The sequence below is a fragment of the Sus scrofa genome, chromosome 6, assembly GCF_054392235.1.
Source record: "Sus scrofa isolate SSC_HxYL_T2T_F1_AM1 chromosome 6, Sscrofa_HxYL_maternal_Yorkshire_Landrace_v2.0, whole genome shotgun sequence".
NCBI lineage: Eukaryota > Metazoa > Chordata > Mammalia > Artiodactyla > Suidae > Sus > Sus scrofa.
Window position 1 is genome coordinate 43,129,767 of NC_139388.1, and position 27,898 is coordinate 43,157,664.

The window sequence follows — 27,898 nt, forward strand, 5'->3', positions numbered from 1 at the left end:
TGAGGAGAGAAAAAGAGTCATTGGAGGAAAGGAACTGCAAGGATGAAGAAGCAGCAACTCTGAGAAGAGCATCTGGAATTGGCCTGCTCATTCATTCACATGTTCAGTTAGTCAGCTCTCTGCTGAACTCCTGTTCTAAGACCTGAGGATAAAGTGCTAAAAATAAACAAAGAAAATTTCAAAACAGGCAAGTCCCTTGTTTGCATGGAGCTAACATTCCAGAAAAGACAACAAAAAATGGCCATTCTTGAAGTGTCCAGCTTGTCCGTCTTGGCTGCCCGCCTACCTTCCTCATCTAATCCACTCTCTAGACATCTGGTCAGAGACTACAACTCCAAGAATGCAATACAACAGGAAGTGAAAGGATAAGCAATACTTAGATTGTGTTATGAAAGGGAAAGATACAAGAATAGCACCAAGAACACATTCTGCTGAGAAGTGAGCTCTTTCTTGTGCTGTTCAAGGAAATATTGCCATTTCATCCAACATACCTCAGTATCTCCTGGCTGCTAAGGAAAACTGGCTGCTATTGAACATATGATTAGCTCCAAAGTGTAAACTTCATTCTGGCCAGGGCTTTTGGATGAGACAGTTAAGTAGGCCTAGGAATCTACCTTCTGGTGAAGACTGGTATTCAGCTGGTACATCTCAGCACAGCCATGCTGGTTGTATGAGGCCAAACCCACACTGATTGTGTTGAGCCATGCCATAACCAGTTGTTAAATACTTTTTTACATCACTTTGATTCCATACCATACCATACTCTCAGATCTCCATGGAAACTCATAAAATGAGTACTAGAAACTAGCCATGTTGTCATTACTCTGAATCTTAAGGAAATTATCCTATATGGTAAAATATGAACCAGATTTAAAAGTCATATGGGATTGATCCATGGGCACTGAACATGAGAAGCAAGAAGTACTAGGAAGACATCACTTCTACAGAGTTCCCAGTACCAAGAGGCAAGGAGAGACCATGGGGAGGGCTGTATTCCCAGAGAGCTAGGGTGTCAAGGACATCTGCCCAGCATGAGAGCTGAAGGATGAAAGAGGTTTTAGCAGTGGGAATTTTGCTTCACCTTAGAGGGATTAAGAGAAAAACCACTGGACCAGTGAAAAGATCCTGTAGTATACAAGGAGGAAGATGAAGAGAAATGGCCTATCACTGAAATAAATTTGATACAAGGAGTCAGATTTTCTTTTTCCTAGAGGATATTGCATCAGTGAAACTAGAATAAGCTATCTTGAAGAAGAAGCAGTCTGAGCATGCAACAAAGTCCAAATATACTGGGTGTTCTAACTCAATACACGAATGAACAAGTGACCAGTCTCAGAAGCTCTTCTCAATATTGATACCTCTCAGTCTTAGTGTTCTTTCTGCCTCCTCCTTCTTTCTGTAGTATTTCCTCAGTTCTCACCTCCAAGAGAGCACTTTATAGCAAGGTCCAGGGTTAGGAATATTGTGTTTAAGCTGAATACCTATGGAGGAAAAGATAAGGGAAAGCCAAGTCATTTGAAAGCCAAGCCAATCAAAGCCAAGATTGCAGGTCTCTGCCCCATCTGAATGATGCTGTTTTAATGTCAGGTCTCCTTGAGTTAATAAAAGGAAAACAGAGAAAATGAGAGAAAGGATAACAGACATGAAGAGCTAACCTTTCCAAGGGGTCCCAATTCCCATAAAAGAATAACTTGGAAGGTTAAAATAAAACAGATGGTTTTATTGATAAAAATAAAACAGAAGGAAACATCCAAAAACTAAAATCAGAAAATTTGCTAAAATGAAGATAGACTCCAGTCTACTGATTGAAAGTGTTGACTGAGCACCAGATAAAATGAATGAGAAAAGGCCACATTCTCAATCAAGGGTAGCTCATGTCTGCTTAAACAACAGGTCTGGAAACTGGAAACCAAAATCAAAGTGTCAGCATGGTAAGCTTCATCCTGAGACCTCTTTTCTTGCTTTGCAGGCAGCCACCACCTCGCTTTGTGCTCATGACCTCTTTTTTGTGCAAATGCAGAGAAAGAGTTCTCTGGGTATCTTTTCTTACAAGGACACTGATCCTATTATATCAGGGCCTCACCTTTATGACCTCTTTCAACACAAATTATTTACTGCATTTTATTTTATTATTTTCCAAATACAGTCACACCGGGGGTTAGGGCTTTAATATATGCATTTGGGGGGATGCAAATACTCAGTTTATAAGCCCATAAGCATATAGACAGGAAAAAAAAAAAAAAACAAGCTTTGAAGGAATGGAAATCTTTCTGACCTCAGATTTCTCAGCAACACAAATACCTAACGGCAATGGAATTCTTTGTCTTCTGAGCATTCAGAGAAAGAGAGAAAGAGAGAGGGAGAAAGAGGTAGTTGGCAGTTCTGTCCATGCAGAATGGAAATGCAGCTGGAGGACTAAAGAGAATTAAGCAGGGTGAGCCTGTGGAAATGAGGGAAAATAATAGCGATTAAATAAGAAACTGATACATTTGAAAGAGGAAACATTAAGATTATTTAGTAAATTTGAGAGCTGACCCTTTGAAGAACCCAATAAAATATAAAACTTTAACAAATCTAATTAAAAAAAAAGGTATTGGAAATAAGAAAAGTGGCATAACATATGCTGATAAAATTATGAGATAACATTAGCCACAGTTATATGCTAATAAATTCCATCCACATGTAAAAATGTAATATTCAGTGGAAATAATAAATCAGGTAAAAATAGCTCAACAGGAAGTAACGTTCCAGAGCAGACTATAACTACAGAAGAGATAAGAAAGTGCTGTCAACACGCTGCCTTGGAAAGTGCTTGGGTGCTTTTGAAGTTACTGGTGCATGTTTTCTGGACTTCATGGAACAGATCATTTCCTACTATAAAATCTATGCCAAAATATAGAAGAAAATAAAGACTACTCAATTTATTTTTGTTAACCAAATTTAACAAAAATGGCATGAAAAATTGATTTATCAGCCCTCCCCAAAATATAGCGGTGGAGGGGCTTTTCTTAACATAACGGCAAAGCAAGCACTCATAGAAAACAAGAAGGATAGGTGTATTTTAGCAAAAACATAAAACCCTATATCAGAAAACACTATAGTGAAATTAAAAGGAAAACAGCAAACCCCCAAAAAAAATTTGTAAGAAATACAGCAAAGGATCATTTTTAACATATTAAAAAAAAATCCTCTAACAAAATAATGTTATATAACCGTAATAGAAATGGTCACCAAAAGATAACCTGTATATGAAACACAAATAAGCAATAAGCATAGAAAATAAAAATGGTTCAAGCTCACTAGAAGCCAAAGAATTACAAGTTAAAATCAGGATGTCATATTTTTTGCCTATTAAATTGGCAAAGATGTAATGGTTCTCTGCCATGGGCAAAACCAGGTACCGATAATGGAAATATAAATTGATGTGACTTTTTTGGAAAATGATGTGACAACATTTAGCGAGAGTTTTAAATGTGTTCATACTCACTTTGACCTAGTAATTCCACTGCTAGGAATTTATTCTAAAGACATGATCTAAAATGAACAGAAAATGTCTCTCCCTAGCGCAGCCTGGGTTTTCCTCCTAACTCAAGGGCCTTCCCATCCTTCTGCTGACTCATCATTCTCGATTTGTTCTCTAAAGCTAGGGGGCCCAGGATCAGGACCCTGGGCTACATCCATCCTCACTCCCTCCCCAAGGGATCTATTACTCTCTCATAGTTTTAAAAGCCATCTACACTGGATAACTTCTAAATTAATGTATCAGTCCCAGCTTCTCCTCTGAGCTCCAGGCCTATTTATCTGACTGCCAACTAATCATCTCTATTTGAATATTTTATAAATATCTCCAACTTACAAGTTTCCAAATCAAACTCCAGTCCCCTTCCCAAACCTGACTCTCCCTGTGCTTCCTCTTCAGAAAAGGGCACCGCCATTTACCCAATTATTCAGACCAAAGACCCACAGGTCCTCAGTGAGTCCTCTCATGTAAGTCTACACTACACTCCCTTTTAGGTAAATCCTGAATACAGCCACTCCTTATCAACTCTTTTGTTACTACCCACATGGAAGACTTCAGAGTCCCCTTTGCTTCTAATCCAGCCTGCCTTCCCCAACCACCCCACTCCCAGCATCTGAGCAAGCTACTCAAACTACATCAGACCACAAAACTCTTGAGCTTCCTCCACACTTAGAATAAAAATCAAACTTATTTTCATTGGCCCATAAGGCCTTTATTATCTCTATTATCTCTGCTCGCTTTACCAAGCTCCTCCCATCCCATGCTCTCTCTGGCTCTCACCAGCTATTCCCAAGGTCCTCACTCTGTTTTGAATGGCCCAAATCTTTTCCCACCTCAGCGCATTTGTACTTGCCTAGAACAATCCTCTCCTAGATTTAGCCAAGTGTCTCCCCTCCTCCGGCCCCCTAGATCTAAAATGCTTCCCCCCAGCCCTCTATTTCCATTACCCTCTAGTCTCTTACCCTGTTTTAGTTTTCTTTTACATATTACCTCTTTATCATCTGTCACAGCTCCTTGGAGATGGGATCACATCAAATTACATCATCCTCACTGCTGGGACTCCAGTGCCTGACATGGACAAGGCAACAATAATGACTGAATGAAATTCACAGTAGGGAAAACTACCTTAATGTCCAAAAATAGGGGAATATTTTTAAAAATATGAAAAATCACCATCATCAGTAAAATCCTGTTTTCAGAAAAAGTTTTGAAGAGAAGGAAATTTTTCACTTTTATAGAAACAATGGGAAGTGAAAAAAAAACAAGATGCAAAATTACATATTTTGATGATCTCAATTTTGTGACTTTTATCTATCTAGCAAGTTATTTTAAAAATGAAGTAAGTCACTAAAATGGTAACAGTGGTTATATCTATGCAAGGGGATAACAGGTAACTTTTTATTTTACTATTTATACTTTCGAATTTTTCAAATTTTAACAAAATAAATTTGCATATATATATATGTGCAATTATACATATATATTACATGCTAACTGCCAGAGATGTGTTTTAGACAAGGAGCATTTAAATTGCACCCTAAGACCAGGGGAACTATGGGAACTGCCGACTGACTGCCCAACTGTTGACAGGTTGGAGGCTAGGCCTATTTGACTGAGAGATGGGGAGTGAAGAAAGGGAGCAGCCTGGGGCAGGCACAAGGAGCTGTCCAGCATTCTCACTGGTGATTACAGCCCTTAAAGACTGGATTGTAGGAGTTCCTGTTGTAGCTCAGTGGTAACGAAACAGACTGGTGTCCATGAGGCATGCAGGTTCAGTCCCTGGCCTTGCTTAGTGAATCAGTGAATTAAGAATCCAGCATTGATGTGGCTGTGGTGTAGACTATAGCCTGGCAGCTACAGCCCCGACTGGACTTCTAGCCTGGGAACTTCCATTTGCCATGGGTGCAGCCCTAAAAATACAAAAAAAAAAAAAAAAAAAAAAAAAAAAAAAAAAGACTGGATTGTATTTTCAAATCACCAACTAGAACAGGAGATACACATCATGGGTGCTTGACAAATGAATGTATGAGTGCATGCGTAAATGAATGAATGAAAGAAACAGGTGAATTTACTCTGGTTTGTAATCAAGAACGATCCAGAAAACAAGCAGGAGCACAAACACTGAACTCTTCACAACTGACGTTTGCACAAATGCTTCCTCATCCACTATGCACAGAGGGGCAAAAATTGGCAGACCTTTGCTGAAGGGTGAAAATAGCATTAGCCTAGGCCTAGAAACATGGAGAACTTTTGTGCCAGGTAAGCACCTTTAGGAGGAGGGGGAGGAGAAGGAGGAGAAAGGAAAGAAGAAAGGGAGTTAGAGGAGGAAAGAGAAGAGAGGGAGGGGAGGATGGACTGGGGGATGGAGTCTAGATTCTTTTGGGTGTGTGGTATCCCCACCCCACTTTGCAGATGAGAACTGAAGCTCCAGAAAGGAAATAGGGGTCATGTAGCTGCACAGGGCAGAGCCAGCATCTAACACTCTACAAGCCCACAAGTGTGCAAAGGAAGATGAATATGAAGCACCTGCTAGGGATAGGAAGAATCAATAAAGGTCAAGAACATTTCTAGGGATAATCAGATAGGGTAGGGCCAGAAAGTTCACAGATAACATAATGCATCTGTGCAGCACTGCAGGTCTCAGGTATTTGTGTCTGTGCATGGATGGGTGAAGCTTCTGATTTCAGATCTTGCTGCAGCAGAAATTCACCATTTGGAAGGTGCTCTGAGAAGACACCTAAACATCCTTATCCAAAAACACCAAGCCAGCCAGCTAGGGCTTTGGAAATTATCCCAACAGCTGAGCTCGCTGTTTTGATGAAACACCATTTGACAGAAAAACAGGCCACCCCTAGTAGTGTGTACAGAATGATAGGATTCATGAATATGCATAAACTCCTCTTTCTAGAGACAATTGCTACAGCAGTTATCGGAACAGAACAAGCTGGGTGGGAAGGCAACTCATGCCCAACATCCATCTACCACACTGTGGGAATGATGTCAAGGTTAGGATCATTTCCTGTATCCCCAGGACCAGATCCTCAGCACTAGCAGGGCCCACAAAAGCCCTCTGGACTCCCCCAAGTTCCTCACCCCATCCCACCTTGGTCAGAGCTAGAAAAATGGGTTATCTGAGGTCATAGAGCCATTCCTACAGGGCCAGGGCCTCCACCGCCAGGTCAAGGAGCTCCCATATTGCAGGCCCCTGAAAGGACACCAAAGCAGACCAGAATCTGACCAGGAGCAAGCCCTGGGCACAGCTCAGCAGGCATTCAGAAGCCCTGCAGGGGTGGTCTCTCTAGCTGAGGCTGGGGTGGGAGAGCAGCAGTGCGAGATAGAGCTAGGCAGGGGACCCCACATAGAGAGCTTTGACACCTGCCTCTGCTCCTTCAGTGCCCAGCCCCTTCAGACTGTCTGCAATTTCCTTCTATGAGGATGAGTGTGTGGTATCCTTCCCAGGTTAAGTGTCTTTTATGTAGACTAATGATGTTAAAGGGCAAAGCAGAAATAATGAAATTTGGATCAGGCATTCCACAGCTCACCCAAACTACACCACACATTGAATAGAGAGTGACCCTGCCTGAAATGCTGTAAGGCCATGGTGACAGCCACAGCCCCTCAATCAGATGCCTCATGCAGCCTCCATATCTCAGTCAAAAGGAGCAAGGCCAGGGGGCAGGGGGACACCCAAGTCAAGGTGGGCAGTCAGGCATCTCCAAAGAAAAGCAAGCTCAGACAGCGGGGTCCAGGTGATGTCAGCATGCACTGCCCTGTGCTGGTGGGGGGCTGAGGAGAGTGCCGGGCAGGCAAGGCCAGCTGTCAGACACCTCCTTGACATGCTTCTCACGTTGAAGAGATGTGGGAGAGTGGTTCCTTCAAGGTTGCTGGAAGTGGCAAACACCATTTCATCCAGCTTTTGAAGGAGTCTGAGGGAGATGGCTGACTGAAAGCCTAAGTTGTTTGAGCACCAGAGCCACTCTTTGGCAAAGCACACTGTGAGGTGGAAATCTAAGATTGCTTTACTGGAAAAAAATGGCACTCTGCAAGCTCAAGACTGGAGAGCACCACCACCCCCCTGGAGTTTATAGACATTTAGGAACCAGAGTGAAGACATTAATAATACTTATGTATCTGTCAGTCACCATGGTACCCATCAACATAAGTGTGAACCTCTAGGTCTACCCCTTTGGACAATTTGTCAACTCCCTGAGCCTCTATTTCTTCCTCTGTGAAATGGAGCTTAGTATCTACAACACAGTCTCGTTGAAGGGATTAAATGTGATGATGATGCAAACTGTCTCTTTGAGAACATTCTGTGCACACCCTCACACAAAAATAATCTCAAAATGGCTTAAAGACCTAAACATAAGATAAGACACCATAAAACTCCTAGAAGAGAACATAGGCAAAATATTCTCTGACATAAACCATACAAATATTTTCTTAGGTCAGTTGCCCAAGGGAATGGAAATAAAAACAAAAATAAATAAATGGAACCTAATCAAACTTACAAGCTTTTGCACAAGCAATGTTAAATTAAAAAAAAATTTAAAAAAAATTAAAAAAAAAAAAAAAAGATCAAGCACCTTTCATGGCTCAGTTGTTAACAAACCCAACAAGTATCCATGAGGACGTGGGTTCCATCCCTGGCCTTGCTCAGTGGGTTAAGGATGTGGCATTGCTCTGAGCTGTGGTATGATCACAGACACAGCTAGGATCCCACGTTGCTGTGGCTGTGGTGTAGGCTGGCAGCTGCAGCTCCGATTCACCCTCTAGCCTGGAAACCTCCATATGTCATAGGTGCAGCCCTAAAAATACAAAAGGAAAAAAAAAATGAAAAGACAACCTACGGCAATGGGAGAAAACAGGTGCAAATCAGGCAACCAATAAGGGCTTAGTCTCCAACATATATGAACAACAACGACAAAAAAAACCCAATCAAAAAATGGGCAGAAGATCTAAGTAGACATTTCTCCAAATGGCCAGCAGGCATATGAAAAATGTTTAACATCACTAATTATTAGAGAAATGCAAATCAAAACTACAATGAACTACCACCTCACAGTGGTCAGAATGTCTATTATTAATAAGTCTACAAACAACAAATGCTAGAGAGAGTGTGAAGAAAAGAGAACACTCCTCCATGGTTGGTGGGAATGTAAATTGGTATAACCACTATGGAAAACCGTATGGAGGTACCTCAGAAAACTAAATATAGAACTACCATATCCCACTTCTGGGCATATATCCAGACAAAACTACAATTCAAAAAGACACATGCTCCTCCATGTTCATTGCAACACTATTCATAATAGCTAAGACATAGAAACAACCTAAATGTCCATCAAAAGGTGAATGGATTAAGAAAATATGGTACATATATGCAACAGAATACTACTCAGCCATAAAAAAGAATTAAATAATACCATTTACAACAACATGGATGCAACTAGAGATTATCATACTAAGTTAAGTCAGAAAGAGAAGGACAAATACGATTTGGTATTACTTATAAAACATGGCACAAATGAACCTATGTACAAAACAGAAATAGAGTCATAGACATGGAGAACAGTTGCCAAGGGGAAGAGAGAAGGAAGTGGGATGGTCTGAGCATTTGGGGTTAATAGATGTAAACTATTATATTTAGAATGGATAGACAATAAGGTCCTACTGAATAGCACAGGGAACTGTAGGCAATCTCCTGGAATAGATCATGATGGAAAATAATATTAAAAATAAAAAATGTATATGTATGTATGACTGAAGTTACTGTACAGCAGAAATTGGCACAACATTGTGAATCAACTATAAAAAAATAAAGTAGGTGGAGTGAAAAAAATAAAAGAACATTCTGTGACTGGACAGCTCTCTGGTAGTCATTGTGGTTCTGGTTGCTATTATGCTAGCCACTCGGCATACAAAAATGGAAAGTACTTAAGAAACTTGGAGATTTCTGGAGGAGAGACACCTCCAGATAAATACCATGACAGAGGTTGGTGGGGAGGGCTTGGCAATGACTCAGTGACAAAGAATATCTGAAACGCAGCCTGGTCTATTTGGGAAAAGAAGAAGTAACTTTTATAAAGCCTGGAGAAATTAGACTGGAGTCCAATTCATATTGAAAAGTGGTACCTATTGATGTGGGGTTGAAAGACCATGTTGAGTCCTTGCAGCCTGGTGTACTTGGACAAGGAATGGATTGAGAAGAGGGATGCTGATAGATACAAGACAGCTAAGAGAAAAGTGTGGTGACAATAAGCCAAATCTGTGATGTTGCCCATTTCCTTACCTACTCTGCTGCCCTGGTTTCCTCCTCCCATTCATCCTAATGCTCCCCTACCCCCCAGTGCTTTATCACCTCTCACTGGGCATGCAATTGATATGATGGTCTAGGTTGGTTTGGACTTTTGCCACCTTCCAATGCTTGGAGGCTCTACCTGACACATTTTATGCCACATGCCACATTATGCACATGGGCTACTTTTTTCTTTTGTCTACGTCTGGAACTTAGGCTGGAAATGAATTCTGGAAATCACGGTCATGCTTCTCTCTAGTTCCACATTTAAACTCCCCGGCCTACTTTCATTTGCCACTTCCTGTTGAAGCCCATGGGGGAAGTTTCCCTCAGCTTCCTCCCACAGGAAGTAGGAGGATCATATGCTACATTTACTCTTCTGGTTCAGATCAGGTATTTTCTTCTTTTTGGGGGTGGAGGCTGCAATGAGGAGAATGGAATTGCCTTGGAGTTTTGCTCCCACATCCCCTCAAGATCCAAGGTCAAAAGTCTACTCAACCAGCCCCTGTAACAATCAGCCTTCTTTGCTGTGTACAAACTCCCCAAATAAAACTGAAGCCAGGAGTTCCCACTGTGGTGCAGTAGGTTAAGAATCCAGTGTTGCTGCAGCAGTAGCTCGGATTCTATCTCTGGCCCAGGAACTCCATATGCTGTGGGAGGAAAAAAAAACAAACAAAAAAACACAACCCTGACAACCCTGAAGCCAGACAGAGCTTCCTCAGTGGTGTTTTAGAATAAAAGATGTATGAGCCAGAGCCCAGAAGAACTGGGAGTGGATGGGGCTCAGGCAGCATCAACAGCACTGACACCTTACGGACGTCACCTACATGAGGGACGCTCATCAGGGAGAAAGCAAAGCAGTCACTGTGACAAACCAGACTGCCTTGTTCTTGTGCTGTTTACCAGCTGGCCATATGGTTCAAGAAAAAAATCACTTGTTCTCTCCTTCCAGCCCAGTCAGGACCAGGTGACAGTGGCAGCTGCTCCTCCAGCAGAGCCTCCAGAGTGAGAGGCCAGAGGGCAAGGACAGGGCTTGGGGATATGCTGGGGAATAAAGCTGATATCTAGGCATCTCTCAGTGCACTAGCATCAGGAAAGCCACACTCCTCCCTGGAACCCTGCAGCCAAGGGCACCCGAGAGCATGGCTTTGCCAGTGGGAAGAACTCCCCTGGCCATGAAGTTTGTATCTGACATTTAGGGGTTTCTCTGCCCTAGATGAGCCCCAGAGATTTTCTTATACCCCCTACCTGAAATACAAGGGGGAAAATAGAATACTTCTTGATCAAGCCTGGTTGTGAAGATTTGGCCGTAAGTTTACTCATAGTAGGAAAACTAACTAATTAGAAATAACTGGTGAAATAATGAGCATGTACACATGTTGCTTCCTTCCCAGCACTCATTTCCTCTGTTCAAAACATAGGCCAGAGAATGGGGGGACTATACTTCCAGAACTCAAAGGGAATTCTGGTTATTGTGGTTTCCATGTGATTCAAACAAACCATCCTCAACAACGGAGATCCCTAATGTCTATAACTTCATGATTCACAAGTGAGCATATGACCCAGTCTAATCTGATAAAAGTAAACCCAGGACTTTTTTTTGGAAACATCCCCTTCCCACTGACCTGGCTGCCATGAGGATGCTGAGACTGTTAAAATAATTATTGCAGCCATAAAGGATGCTGATCTGAAGACAAAATTGACACCAAAAAGAGAGTATCAGAGAAAGAGATGCTATTTTGAATCCCTGGATCAAACGATACCTGAAGCTAGACAACTTCTGGATTGATCATTTACATCAATTTGATTGGTAGGCCAGTTTTTGTTTTTGTTTTGTTTTGTTTTTTCCTGTTTCCTATAACTGAAAGAGTTGCACATCTAAATGGTGGGCTGTAATACAAAGTTTCCCCAGTGATTATCTCTGGATGGTAAAATGGTGATATTTTATAAATTCCTTTTCCTATTACAACATCTCTATTTTCTCTCTAATCAGCATGGATTACATTTTTAAAAAGAGAAATTAAGTTATTTCTAATTTTAAATAATACCACTTATTTTCCATTCTGTAATGCCCCTCCCTCCAAACCCAGGGGAAGCCCCCATCTATAGATGCTAGTAGTTCTAATCTGCATGGAGCCTGCTTGGCAGGGCCCAGCACACCTCCCTCTGGAAGTTCACAGCTTTGCTGACTTACACATTAATCATGTCTTTCAATTTCTTTTTTCTTTTCTCTCTCTTTCTTTTTGTCTTCTCAGGGCTGTACCCACCACACATGAAGTTCCCAGGCTAGGGGTCAAATCAGAGCTGCAGCTGCTGGCCTATGCCACAGCCACAGCAACACAAGATCCAAGCCGAGTCTGTGACCTACATCACAGCTTGTGGCAATGCCCAATCCTTAACCCACTGATCAAGGTCAGGGATCGAACCCGCATCCTCATGGGTACTAGTTGGGTTCACTACTGCTGGGCCACAATGGGAATTCTGTCTTTTAATTTCTATACTTCTGATTCTTTAACATCTTGAGCTTTGTGGGCCCTGGAGAGACTGCCCCTTCCAGGACTGACCAATTCCTAGAGATAGTAAAGGAGAGTACATCATATGCAAATTAACCCATCCAGAGCCCACGCCCCAATCACCTCCTGCATCAGGCTTTCACAAGCTGTGCCCCCCTCCCCCCATCCTAGTCACCCCTGGACCAGGTGCCAGACAAGTGGAGACAGCCCTTGTGCCCCAAAACCTCTTGAAATTATCCGAACTAGCCAGTCCTAGTCCACTTACCCTGCCATGCCATGCCTTTCCCTCTAAAACCACAGTAAATACTCTTGCCCACATTTTCATCTTCCTCTCACTCCTTTTGCCTCCTGACTGACTGGTTCTTCCCCATGTGGTCCCGCCAGCTGTGCCCAACCGCCTTAGGAACTATGAGTAACAAATTATCTTTTCAATGGCAATTGTCTCCTGTTACACCTGCATAATTAAAACACCTACATTTTGAAACCCGTTCATTCATTAGGAGCCACACACTCAGCAGGGTGCTCAAACCTAGTAAACTATCAACTACAAAAGGCTTCTTACTCAGCCACAGGTGATTTTTTTGACCTCCCCAGAAATCCTAGACTTATTTAGAGCCTCTCTTTACTTTTTTCTAATTAGTATAATGCTAAGCAAACAATGGGCGCTTAACCAAAGCACACTGGCTGTTTGATTTTGATGAAGCAGACAGATCAGGCCACATGAATACCATAATCACTGTATAACCACTGCAGGGAGAGGCCTCCAAGAGCTTCCAGAGCAGCATCTATAGACCACCACTCCCAAGAGATATTATGAGAATCTATCTCTTTGGGGGCTCCTGGAACCAGACCTTGAAACAAGGATTTGCCTGCCAGGTGGTTTATTTGAAAGACTATCCTAGAAGGCACCAGTAGGGAAGTGAGACAGATAAGGGAAGGAAGCCAAACTAAGATACGCTAATGAGCAACCAGGACTCTGTCCACTGGGGGCCTCTAAAAGAATGTGTAGACAGCAGTCCTCAAACTGGTGCACATCAGAATCACTTAGAGGGGCTGTCAGAACAGAGTCTGGGGGAGTTCCCATCATAGCTCAGTGGAAATGAATCTAACTAGTAACCATGAGGATGCAGGTTCAATCCCTGGCCTCACTCAGTGGGATAAGAATCCAGCATTCCTGTGAGCTGTGGTGTAAGTCACAGACATGGCTCAGATCGGGCATTGCTGTGGCTGTGGTGTAGGCCAGCAGCTATAGCTCCAATTCATCCCCTAGCCTGGGAACTTCCATATGCTGAGGGTGGGTGCAGCCCTAAACATAAAAAAAAATAAAAATTAAAAAAAATAAAGAACAGAGTCTGGGCTGAACCTCTCAGGTGACATTGACACTGCTTGTCCCAGGACCTTACTTGGAGGTTGCCCTCCACCTCCATCACCAAGAGGCAAAAAGCTGGGGTACCCATTACCCAGTTGCCGTCATCTTTGGCTGAAAGTACTTCCCAGGGGTGGTAACTCCCCAGTACTTGTGACCTGCTTCTGTGTGCATAGACAGAGGGTCCTCAGGTAGGACAGCTGGTGCCACAACGTGTGGGCAGGACACTGACAGCATTTGTTATAACATCCTACCCTACATTGCTGTGGTCAAAGAAGATAGAGTGAGGCAGAATAATAATTCAGGCAGTTAGTGTAGGAACGTGGGCTTCGACATATTCTTTGATATGGTCATTAATTAATGTCCGCAATTTAAGTGTTCCAGGGAATAACATCCCCATGGCCTTGTTTACTTCAGGGAGTATATTCGTTTCACGTCCAGATGGACGTTAATCTCTAACCCTCTCCTCAACTGATAGAGAAAGAATGAGAAGAACAGCGACTCCCAGCAACTCCCAGTCTAGGGAAAAGAAGAACAAAGAAACCATAAAACTTACTGGGCATATCCACCTCTAAGACAAGGACTTGGAGGTGGATATGCCCAGGACAAGGCCTGGAATTGGACAAGGACTGATAGAGGTAAACTGGGCTAGGCCAATGGGAAAAAGAACTGATATGCGGACCCAACGGTGGTACTCTTAGCTTTAAGAAATAAAAATCCCCATACAACAATAGAAAGGGGGACTCTTCTTCCCCCTCCCAGGGTCTGCGCTGGGAGCTATTTGCTTTCCTGTAATAAAGACTCGTGTGTGCTTGCTGCCTGTGTGTTCGAGAAGTTCATTCTTTGGCTCTGTGTACCAGAACCCAGATTCCAGTAACAAGAGGATACCCGCCCTGGTTCTATATCTCCTTTTGGAAAGTTACAGTGTTTGTTGGCATAGTAAACATTCTGAGAGGTCTTAAAATACAGAAATCTGTTGAACTTCGGTGTTGCCCAAATTTCTTTGAACTTCTTTCAAAGAAGACAGTTTGGGAATTGCTATTCCAGACCAGGTTTGACAAGCAGCAACTATGGGCCAAATGTGACCCACTACCTATTTGTGTAAAGGAAATTTCACTGGACACAGCCACGATCACTCTTTTACAAGATGCATGTGGCAGCTTTTGCTCTGCAACAGCAAAGTTGAGTAGTTGCGACAGAGACTGCAGGGGCCCACAAGCCTAAAACATTTATGATCTGGCCTTTGGCAAATAAAGGTTGCCCTGTTCTAGGCTAACTTTTTCCTCACCAATTTAAAGACAATGAAACTGTGACTGAGGGAAAACTGTTTTGCCCAAGACACCACTGAACAGATTGTGGTGATGCTGGGTCGAGAGCACTGGGTTCCTGATTCTTATGCTCTTTTTTGGCCTTTTTAGGGCCACACCTGCGGCACATGGAAGTTCCTGAGCCAGGAGTCAAATCAAGCTGCATCTGCAACCTGCACCGAAGCTATGGTAATGCTGGATCCTTAACCATTGAGACCAGGGATCAAACCCGCATCCTCACAGAGACAGCATTGGGTCCTTAACCTCTGAGCCACAATGAGAACTCTTCTTATGGTCCTTTCAAGAGCCCCTTCCAGGAGTTTCTGTCGTGGCGCAGTGGAAACAAATCTGACTGGGAACCATAGATTGCAGGTTTGATCCCTGGCCTTGCTCAGTGGGTTGAGGATCCATCATTACCGTGAGCTGTGGTGTAGGTCGCATGGCTTGGATCTGGCATTGCTATGGCTGTGGCATAGGCCAGCAGCTGTAGCTCTGATTAGACCCCTAGCCTGGGAACCTCCATATGCCACAGGTGTGGCCCTAAAAAGACCAAAGATGAAGAAAAAGAGCCCCTTCCACTTCTCACAGCTCTGCCTCATAGTCCCTTTTCCTTTAGTTCTTGTTCTCTATTCTTGTAGCCTACTAATGTGAGCAATGACAAATTCTCCAGAAAGAAATCCATGTGCTTCTGTTTAAAGACTCCCTTATATGCCATTGGACCACTCACTCACCAAGTCTTTTTGATGGACCAGGCCTGTTTTAGGTATGGAGTTGCCACAGGAAGTAAGAACCGGCATGGTTCTATCCTGTTTGGGGCCTAATTGAGCAAGGGAGTAAAAAAAAGTTGTCTTTAAGAAAAAGTGTGGGGAGTTCCCACTGTGACACAGCAGAAACGAATTCGAGTAGTATCCATGAGGATGCAGATTCAAACCCAACTCGTATCCATGAGGATGCAGATTTGATTCCTGGCCTCATTCAGTGGGTTAAGGATCTGGCATTGCTGAGAGCTGTGGTGTAGGTCACAGATGTGGCTCAGATCCCTTGTTGCTGTGGCTGTGGTGTAGGCTGGCAGCTTCTGTAGCTCCGATTTGACCCCTAGCCTGGGAACCTCCATATGCCGTGGGTGTGGCCTTAGAAAAGCAAAAAAGAAAAAGAAAAAAATTGTGTATTGTCTATACTGAGTGCTTTAGAGACAATGATACAGGTAAGGGAGAAGAGGAGGAGGCTGGTTGGGATTCAATAGCCATGAGAGCTTCCTACATTGTCTGAAGGCCTGAGGGGAAGGCATTCCCGGGATAGAGGGGGAAGAAAGGTAAGTGAGGTGGCTTGAGATGGCAGCATCTCACTAGACTCCAGCCTAGTGGGAGGGGATGGAGGAAGAATTTGATGCAGGGTCCAGACCAGGGCAGCGCCTTGCCAGCCCCAATCAGATATTTGGATTGCATTCCAAGCAGGATGAGAGGTTTAAGGCATCAATCCCCAGGAAACAGGTTCTGAGATGGTGAGAGCAATGTAAGTTTCTCCACTAAGGCCTAGATTATGCAAGTAAAAGCACATGTCTAGGCCTGGACGACGTTCTGAAGATAGGTGCACACATCTGCAGCATAGATGAAGCAACATGTGCTTCCTCAGTATTCCTCTCCGTCCCGGTGTGCCTAGGTCAGTCACTGCTCACATCTATTTCCCTGGAATTGATTACTAAGAGCATCCCCTTTTCACTCCTAACAGTGTCTCAGTTTGATCGCCCTAATTATACCACTTACTTCCATGTAATTTAAGCCTTGGCTCATGAGGTCCATTACTCTCAGGTCAATAGTTTATCCTACCTTAAAGTATAAATTCCTTACAATTCATAGAAACCATCACAGGTTTATGTCTTGTTTCTCCCATCGCACTCCATATTCCCAGAGGACAGGCCATGTGTATTTCTTTATGAAGAACATTTGCCAGGTCTACTATGCAGATAATACATGGGCACATTACTCTTCAAAAGTTAGGTCATTTAGGAGTTCCCTTGTGGTGCAGCAGGTTAAGGCCCTGGCTCCGTCATTGCAGCAGCTTGGTTCACTGCTGTGGCATGGGTTTGGTCCAGTAACTTCCACATGCTGCAGGCATGGCCAAAAAAAAAAAAAAAAAATTTAGTCTTTACATTAAAACTGCCGACTGCCAGGAGAGTCAAGAGTTATTTATTTCCCTTATGTGGATAGGAAAAGTAAATTGACTAGCCAAGATCTCATGGCCAGAATTAGACTTGGGTGGACCTGGCTCTACACCTAGGCATCTTTCTCTACTCTACCATTCTGCAGCTGAAGGGCCTCCCTGACCCCTCTTCGAGGGCAGGTTACTGACAACCTAAAAAGACAGAGGAGAAAAAACAGTAACCTTTCCTGTCTGGGTTTTGCAAATATAAAGTGCTTGCAACAGCTGAATAATAACAACCATTGGCATTAGCAGGTGATCAGGATGCAGCCAGGGCCACTGACTGTGCAGGGATTTTTATGATTATCTCCTAATATATGTCAGGTCAGATATAATACCTGTAACGTCAGAGCTTATCAGTCTTTCCTGAGGCAGACACACACGATGCACAACACTGGGTGCTCCTGGCACCCGTTCAAACCCGAGCTGTCAGGGCTTTCTGAACACCAGCCTCTGGGCAGGTACACACAGAAGATGTGAATCACCCCAGGGACAGACTAGTGAGCTGAGGAAGCCATACCTGGACCCTGCATTAGTACCTCATAGCCTCGGGTGGCTTGTAAGCTAATTTGTCACCCTATCAGGGACAGAGCAATGGTCAAATACTGCCAAGTGATCACTTTCTGGCCTCCTTGAGGCTCAGGCCCCTCCCCTGAAAGCCTGCTAGTGGCCACCTTGCAGGATTGATGTGTAAATGAAATACCCAGAGGTTTTCATACAGCAGGTCCTCAGCAAAGGTGGGCTGCTCTCAGCATCATCAGCATCACTAGCAGGCTCTCCGCTTAGAGACTAAAACAGCAGGAGGTGGGCATGGAGGAGATCACTTCCTGCAGTTCTGCCTTCTCCATCTCTGTCCTGGGACACTCCAGGAAGCAACAGGGCCCCCAGCAGAGATGGCAAAGCAGGACTACTCACTTGCTTCCTGGAAAGAGATTCCCAGCCTAATGCTTCTCCTAGGTTTGTACACCCTGCAAGGAGTCAAGAAATAAGGTTCATGAATGCATTGCATTAGGAAAAATGATATTCCAGCCCCTTCCCTTTCTTTAAGCAAAAGTCTTGGGGTACACATCCAAGGGTAGTCCTTCACCTCTCTATTTCTAATTGTTTACTATTTTTTTAAATTTATTTTATTATATTTTTAAAATTTTTGTCTTTTTATGGCTGCATCCATGGCATATAGAGGTTCCCAGACTAAGGGTGTAATCGGAGCTGTAGCTGCTGGCCTACACCATAGCCACAGCAACACCAGATCCGAGCCGAGTCTGTGACCTACACCACAGCTCACAGCAACGCTGGATCCTTAACCCACTGAGTAAGGCCAGGGATCAAACCTGTGTCCTCATGGATGCTAGTCAGATTTGTTTCCGCTAAGCCGTGACAGGAACTGCTTTTTTTTTTTTGATTTTTCATTAAGGGAATTTCCAAACACTCTCAAAAGTAGAGAAAGTCATATGACAAGACTTCATTTTCAACAATCATCACTATTTTGCCATTCTTCTTTAATCTGCCCCATACACAGAATTTTAAGACAAATCACCAACTTATCCCGGTTAGTGCACAGTAAAGAGTAGAGGTTGGGGATGGAGCTTGGGAGGGAGGGTAGAGAAGGCAGTCCAAGGACTCAGATAATTTGTCTTAGAACTGGCACCCAGGCCCAGGGCCTCAGAAACTGCTCTTCACACACATTTCACAATATAAGGGACGGATGAGGGGAGAGTTGGGGCAGAACTGGAGAAAGTTACATTGGAACTTGCTTAGAATCTAGCGATACAAGTTTCAAGGATAGGGTGATTCTCTCAACTGAAGAAAAATATGCAAATTAAAAGTTGAGAGTTAAGTTTTATTTGAGCCTCTTACTAAGGACTGTAGCCTAGGAGACAGCCTCTCAGAGAGCACTGAGGAACTGCTCCCAAAAGGTGAGGGAGGAGCCAGGAGATAGAGATTTTTGCTGCAAAAATACATATATACATATAGTCAAACATCAAAAGATTATTACTAGTCACAAAGAACAGACATCACAAGTTAATGATTTTAGTCCTTTACTATGGGAAGATGCAAGAGTCTGGGCTCACTGAAATTATCCCTTAGAATTGCATTTTAACTCTCTAGGGACAGTATCCAAAGCACAGAAGGTGTCCTGTTTTTCTCCAATGTGGATTCCCCTCAGGGTGCTTATTGAGGGATTCCCCTCAGGGTGCTTATTGAGGGGTAAGAGGGGGACCTGGAGGTGGGCTGCAGTGGCTGATGGCTTGATGATGGGCAATATTTGTTATTTACTAAAATGGCTAAATTTTAGTAAATTTACTAAAATTCTTTGTTCACAATTCTTCGGGATAAAAAGCACACAAGTCTTTCTGAGAACAGTTGTAGTCTCATGCCCCTAAGACCTTCAAAGAGGATGTTATGGAGCCCTGGAAATGTCCAAGATCCTGGAGGCACATCCACACCAGGACCCATGTAACCATCCATTGGGACTCTCTTGCAGCAGGCTTGAAGAATGGCATCACCAGACAGTGAGAAAAAGCTGGAAGCAACCACTACTCCAGCCTCCCCCTACCCGAGTCCCCTCCTGCCCAACATAGACCCTGCCATCTCTTTCTGATGCCAGAAAGATGTTACCAGAATCTGGATTCTTGTTCACGCAGCCGAAGAATGAATTTCACGAACACACAGGTGGAAAGCAAGCAAAGTCTTTATTACAGGAAAGCAAATAGCTCCCAAGACAGCTGGGATGGGGGAGAAGAGCCCGCCTTCTCTATTGTCTTACAGGGATTTTTATCCCTTAAAGATGGGGGTGGCTACCAACATGGGGTCCAGAAAAATGTGGTTTTCTCCTATTTGCCTTGCTTAATTACCTATGTCAGTCCTTGTCCAATAGGAGTCTTAGGGGTGAAAATGTTCCATCCCGTAAGTCTCATGGTTTCTTTGCCCTTTTTTTCCCATAAATTGAGTCACAGAGTATTAGGGATTAATGTCCATCTGGGCATAGGTACACTCCCTATAATAGTAAACAAGGTCTGTGGGAATGTTACTCTCTGGAGCCCTTAAACCAAGAATGTTAATCAATAGCCATATCAAAGAATGCATCAAAGCCCATGCTCCTACATTGACTACCTGAGTTATTATTCTGCCTCAGTTCCACAGAAGCAGACTTGCAGGAGGAGCCAATTTAGGATCAAATGTGTGGCACCCTGATAGAGAAGCAAGCTAGGATAATAAGATGAAAATGTGCCCCTTCCCCAAAAACGTGTCTTCGCATCAAGAGAACAAGGTGTGCGCATTTTATGGATGAGGAAGATAAGCCTCGGAAAAGAAAACTGCTCAGAATAACAGCTAGCAAATGGCAGAGGCATTCCTCACTCTCCTTCCTCATCCTTTCTTCCCAGCTCAAGTTTAGCTTCCAGAATTGGAATACTTATTTCTAGTAGGAAACATTTGTGTATAACTGTTTTACTAATCAACTTGGTTGGAGTTTCATAAAAGGCAGTGCCAGGAACACTGACTCAGTACTTCTTCCCAGTTTCCAGCCCGCAGAGAGGAAGAGAATGCAAAAAGCTCAGATATGCAAATGAACACTTGGACTGATTGCCTCTGGAATTTTAGCCTCCAGGAGGGTTCTTTATATACTGCAAAAATGCAATTTTGTTTTTGCTTTACCGGTTTAAAAAAAGAGGGAAAGATTTTTTTCCAGATGACCAAGCCTAGGAATAAAATTCTCCATGGAAAATGCTCTTTTCTGGAAGCAAATGTTAGTTAAACAAAGATAATGTTGGTTAAACAAACGTTCCACTCATCCAAAGGAATGGAGAAGAGAATTCCCAAGTTCTAAATTGTCAGAGCAAATGGGCCTCTTCTACATTCATTTCTCACCTTTCTTCCACTCAGGCCCATATTTTAGGGAACCATTGACCAAAACCGTCCGCCTTGACCAGGCACGATGACAACCACTTGCAAGAATTGTCTCCCATCTTGCATGAGGAGGTCCTATAAGCAACAAGATGCAGCCTCTGAAAACTAACTGAAAGTATTCAGGAGGGGCCAAAAGCGGGTGGAAAAAGCAGCTCACAATAAAATTAACTAGAAGAATTTGCAAGGGGCCAAAAGGAGGCCCAACCTCTCAGAATCCTTAACACTGGAATCCATCTTGGCTGAGAGATGCATGTACCCTGAGTTTGATCAAATATAGGCCAAACAAGGTGACTGGCCAGAGACAAGCCAGAAAGTGACCCCATTCCCATAAAACCTGAGCCTGTGTGTCACATGGCAGAGAAGTTCTCCTGGTGAAACTGGTAGCACTAATGGCCTGAACCCAGCCAAAACCCAGATTGGGACTTAAACCCACAGTTTTAGATTAGAATCACTCACCCAGTGTCTGGACTCACTGAGATTCAGGTTCTTCATGCCTCCGTGCAGAAGGAATTCAGTGAGAGACAAAATGATAGGCAAGAAATAGATTTATTAAGACAGGATGCTTGTGAGAGATGCAAGCAGGCAGGCAAGGAGGTTCTGCCCCCAGGATCCGGTGGGCTACAGCTTTATCATCCAAGGGCAGCAGGGGTTGGAGAAAACCACCTTTTCCTTTCTGGGAATAGCAGCTCCTCCTTGGTATCTAATAAGGTGTGTATTCAAATCAGCAGAAGAATGGCAATCCTCAAATTCCTGACATTTGTCTGAATTTGAATGCAAGCCTCATCCCATCCCCCACCCAACCCCAATGACCTGAGGCAATTCTCTCACTTCCACTAGTCAAGCAAGCCCGCCTTGTGCTGGTGGCTTTTTTGGGCAATTTATTAACTTACAGTGATCTCCCAAAGTCCCCTAAGTTTCCCCCTTTATCTATGGTCCCTTATTGGGATTTCTACAACTACCTGTGCCCATTCCATCCCTATCACTGTGTTCCCTTACCCCGTTGCTCTCTGCCCAAGAACCCCTTCTCAATAAAGTCTTTTGCTTTGTCAGCACAAGCCCACTCTTGGGTCCTGGAAAGGGTCCCCCTTCCCGTGACAATACCTCAAGCAAGGTCTGCAATGGTCTCAGGAGGTGTGAGTAGGAAAGTAGGCAGTGGCCTCTTTAAAAAGTCAATTATAGGAGCTCCCATTGTGGCTCAGCAGTAACAAGCCTGACTAGTATCCATGAGGATTTGGGTTCAATCCCTGGCCTCGCTCAGTGGGTTAAGTAAGGATCCGGTGTTGCTGGGAGCTGTGGTGTAGGTCACAGACACAGCTCGGATTTGTACATTGCTGTGGCTGTGGCATAGGCTGGTGGCTATGGCCCCAATTTGACCCCTAGCCTGGGAACTTCTATATGCCACAGGTGTGGTACTAAAAAAAGACAATTAGTAAACAATTTTTTTGAAAAAAAAGTCAACTGAAATTGCTAAAACATGTGGTTTAGGCACAAGACCCTATGCTGGCTCTGGGGTTGTGAGAGGAAACACAAGCTCTGTAGCCTTTACCCCCAAGGGGCCCTGGGTATAAAGAAGGCCTAAGAAGTATATATAAAAGTAATGAAGCACTGCTCAGGTGTGCTCAAGATGACAGACTGGGCGCTCTGAGTGCTGCCTTCCAAGGAAATTTCTAATACTACGGGTGTCCCAGGTCCCTACTGGGACCCTCTGGGCTTGAATGAAAAGCCCAAGCTTTAGCTCTGTCTGTTTAGTGACTTTCATTAAGCTGGTCAGATGTCCAATACATAGTAAGTCTTCACCAGGCTGATTCACTACAGTGCTGCACTTTGCCTCCTTCCCTTTGCTCCCCATCTCACATGGGCCCCACACATAGGAGGCACTGCTCAGAACCTGTACACATACTGATTCTGGCAGTGACTGTCCACTCCTGATGAATGCTCTTAGGCTCAAGTCTTCAGGGCTGCTGATAATCTGGCAATTAACCATCAGGCTGAAGGAATACAGTTTGAATTCTTTGATAAAGCATGGCAAGCCTCTGCATTATCTCCTTTTGTTTTCAATCATCTTGATACTGCAGAGGCAGCTGTAGAGTGATGCATATGTTAATGATGCCCTCAGAGTAAGGCCAGAATAATCCAGCTACCAGTGCCTGAGGTTGAGTTTCCCAACTGCTTGTAACTGGGTCACTATTTTTAGTTGGAACTTCCAGTCAAAAAATGTCAAACAGAGAAAATGAATGTGAATTTGGCTGAGAGGAAAGAACTAGGGATGGGGTTTTCATTCCATCTCTTTTAGCAACTTATCCTGAGTCTGAAAAAAAAAAAAAAAAGAAAAAAGAAAAGCATTTCCTAGTTCTGGGTCTCAGATTTTCTCACCTGAATGACCAAAGGTATAGATTCCCCCTTGTTGACAGATATAAAATGCTCAACCTGAGATGTGAGTTTCACTTTTATTGGAGACTTGCTTAGGACTATAGCCTGGGAGACAGCCTCTCAGAAAACTCTGAGAAACTACTCCAAAGAGATGGGGGAAAGGTTAGCATACATGTGATGTTCATGAAGGGATTTCATGCAGCCAAGGACACATCTCAGTAGGAAGCTGCTATAGGTATCTTAGATAAGGGCTTTAGGGCTTTTCAAAATATTGCAAGAATCCATGTTTATAAAAAATTTCTCCTGAAAATACCTAACCATCTGAAATCCTATTCTTCCAGCTTTCCCCAAGCTCAGAGTGCCTCATTCCTGATCTCTGCCCTGAACTCATTTCAGGGTGTGTTAAAGGTCAGCAGCTGCTGTGGCTAATGGGTCTAATACTTATACAGCTGGAAGGTGAACAACGTTCTTTAGTTAGCACCTTGAATAGGACATTCTATGAATCAGCGGTCCACAACACCCAAGGGAGAAGGGACCCAGCTTCATGAAGCAAATAACTCTGCTGAAGAGTTCTTGCAGGTGTCTGTAACACTAAAGTTTGTAACAAATTCTCATATTCTTGCCCAGGAGATGTGGAAAGGAAAAATATTCAGCAGGGTCTCATCTAAGACAGAGTTTGATTCTTTTTTTTTTATTTTTTAATGATTTTTATTTTTTCCATTATGGTTGGTTTATAGTGTTTTGTCAATTTCTTTTTTTCTTTTTTGTCTTTTTGCCTTTTCTAGGGCTGCTCCTGCAACATATGGAGGTTCCCAGGCTAGGGGTCTACCCGGAGCTGTAGCCGCCAGCCTATGCCAGAGCCACAGCAACGCGGGATCTGAGCCACGTCTGTGACCTACACCACAGCTCATGGCCAGGGATTGAACCTGCAACCTCATGGTTCTTAGATTCGTTAACCACTGAGCCACAACAGGAACTACTGTTCTGTCAATTTCTACTGTACAGCTGGCAGAGTTTGATTCTAATGTCAGCGGATAAATCAAGAATCCTACACAGTTTGGTTTCCCCATAGGAAGTGTCACTGTTCTCATCAATGTTCCCCTCTGGCCTCAGGACTGCCAATGTTCTTCCATTAAATAATCGCCTTGCTTTTAGAGGACATAAAAAAATAGCATGATTTCCAAAATATATAAACAGCTAACACAATTCAATATCAATAAAAAACAACCAATTAAAAAAGGATGAAAGATCCATGAATAGACATTTTACCAAAGAAGACATACAGATAGCCAATAGGCACATGAAAAGATGCTCAATATCGCTAATCATCAGAGAAATGCAAAAACCACAATATCACCTAACACCTGTCAGAATGGCTATCATCAAAAAGACTACAAATAAAAGGTGTTTATGAAAATGTGGAGAATAGGAAACCCTTGTATACTGTTAGTGAGAATATAAATTGGTGCAGCCACTATGCAAAACAGAATGGAAGTTCTTTGAAAACTAAAAATAAAGCTACCGTATGACCCAGCCTTTCCACTACTGGTTACATATTTGAAGAAAATGAAAATACTAATTCAAAAAGTGTTTTCAAAACACTAATTCAAAAAGATATATGCACCCCAATACTCCTCACAGCATTGTTTGCAATTGCCAAGATATGGAAGCAACCTAAGTGTCCATCAACAGATGAATGGATAAAGACATGTTATAGAAACACAATAGGATGGATATTAGCTATTAAAAAAAAAAAAGAAATTATGCCATTTGCAACAGCATGAATAAAGCTACAGGGTATTATGCCAGTGAAATAAGTTAAAGACAATACTGTATGTTAACACTCATATACAGAATCTACAAAATGAAGCAAATTAATGAATATAACAAAACAGAAACAGATTTATAGATATAAAAAATAAACTAGTGGGTGCCAGTGAAGAGAAGGAATTAGGGAAAGGCAAAATGGGGATAGGGGATTAAAAGGTAGAAACTACTATATATAAAATAAGTATAATACAAGGATATATTGAACAGCACAGGGAGTATTAGCCAATATTTTATAATAACTTTAAATTGAGTATAATCTGTAACAATATTGGATCACTATATTGCATACCTGAAACTAATATAATATTGTAAGCCAACTATACTTCATTTTATATTTAAAAAAAATTTAAAACAGCATGCTTATGGAGTTCCTTTGTGGCTCAGCAGTTAACGAACCTGACTAGGATTCATGAGGATGCAGGTTTGATCCCTGGCCTCACTCAGTGGGTTAAGGATCCTGTTTTTCCAGGAGCTGTGGTGTAGGTTGCAGATGTGGCTTAGTTCCCACTTTGCTATAGCTGTGACATAAGCCAGTGACTATAGCTCCGATTTGACCCCTAGCTTGGGAACTTCCATATGCTGCAGGCTCGGCCCTAAAAAGCAAAAACAACAATAACAAAAACAACAACCCAGCATACTTAATGTGTTATCAGAGCCTAATTGTCCTAGAAACAGAAAATACCCAAGTTCAGCTGACCCTAGCCATCCACGTGGGAAAATGGAAATACTCAACTCCAGGCACTTCTAGCCATTCTGTCCTACTTAAAAGGAGAGGAAAAAAAAATTAAGAAACACTTGTGAAGCTCACAGCTTCATGCTCACTAAAAGATTAGACCTAATCATAGGACTATAGATTGCTCCCACTCTGCCCACACCTCATCACCACATTAGTAACTCTCATTTACAACAATTCCTTTAACCTGGTACATCATGTCTAGCTAGCAAGAAAAAATTACAAGGCATGCCAAAAGGCAAAAATACAATTTGAAAAAGAGCAAGTCTCAGAAACAGACATGGAAGGGATGCTATAATTATCCAACTAGGAATTTAAAATAATTATGATTGATATGTTAGGGGATATAATGGATAGAGTAGACAACACGGAAGAACGAATGGATAGTGCAAGCAGAAAGATAAAAATCCTAAAAAATAATCATAAAGAAATGCTAGAGACTAAAAAATTACTGTAATAGAAACAAAGCATGGCTTTGATGGGTCCATTAGTACACCGGACACAGTTGAGGAAAGAATTTCTGAGCTAGAGGGTATGTCAGTAGAATCTTCTAAAATCAAAAAGCAAAGAGAATAAAGACTGAGAAAAAGAACAGAAAATCCAAGGAATGCAGGACAACCACAAAAGCCATAACATATGCATAACGAATATGCCAGAAGGAGAAGAAAGAGAGAAAGGAACAGAAAATATATTTGAAACAATGATGAGAGAATTTCCACAAATTGATACTGACAGCAGATGGCAGATCTAGGAAGTCCAGGGAACACTAAGCAGGGTAAATGTTTTTTAAAAAAAAAAGCCCTCCACCAAGGCATTTTAACAGAAAGACATAGGAAAAAAATCCTGAAGGAAGCCAAAGGAAAAACACACATTACCCATGTATATAGCAAAAGATAAGAGTCATATCTGACTTCTTTACAGAAAGCAAGTAAACAAGAAGCAAGAGGAGTGAAATATTTAATGTATGGAGGGTGGCAGAGATCAAGATGGCAGAGTAGTAGGACATGGTGTTCACTTGCCCTCACAAGCACATCCAAAATATATCTGCATATAGAAAAATTCTCACAGAGTACCAATGAAGCCTGGCAGAGAATCTCTTATACAGCCAAAGCTTCAAGAAAGATCCCTAAAAAAATGAATAAGACAGGGAGTTCCCATCATGGCTCGGTGGTTAACGAATCCTACTAGGAACCATGAGGATGAGGGTTCAACCCCTGGCCTCGCTCAGTGGGTTAAGGATCCAGCATTGCCATGAGCTGTGGTGTAGGTCGCAGAGGTGGCTCGGATCTCGAGTTGCTATGGCTCTGGTGTAGGCCGGTGGCTACATCTCCACTTAGACCCTTGCCTGGGAACCTCCATATGCCGCAGGCGCAGCCCTCAAAAAGGGCAAAAAGACAAATAAAAATAAAAATAAAAATAAATAAGTAGGACAAAAAGAAGAAGGAAAAAAAAAGGAATGATATGGGGACCTGCGCCCTGGGAGGAAGCTGTGAAAGAAGAAAGGTTTTCTCACCCTGGGATCTCTCTTCACTAGCAGGGAGGTTGACCAAGACAGAGAGGGAGATGGAGTGGCCTGGACTTTGCTTAGAGGGGTGTGCAGGCACTGGCTTGCTAATAGGGTGGAGAGAGAGTGGCACTGACAGCTGCCATGTCACTGCACTTCCCAGCCTAAAATGCATGCCTACTGCTACATGCAGTGGCTGGTTATTGAAATTCCGGCTTCAGTAGATGGAGCTGAGAAGAGGACTCAGTTTAGCTGCACAGAGACAGCCCAAAGAGCCTGGAGTGTGGTTCAGACCAACATGGTTGGAGCACACAAGACAGGATGCTAGTCCACCATAGGAGCCTCATTT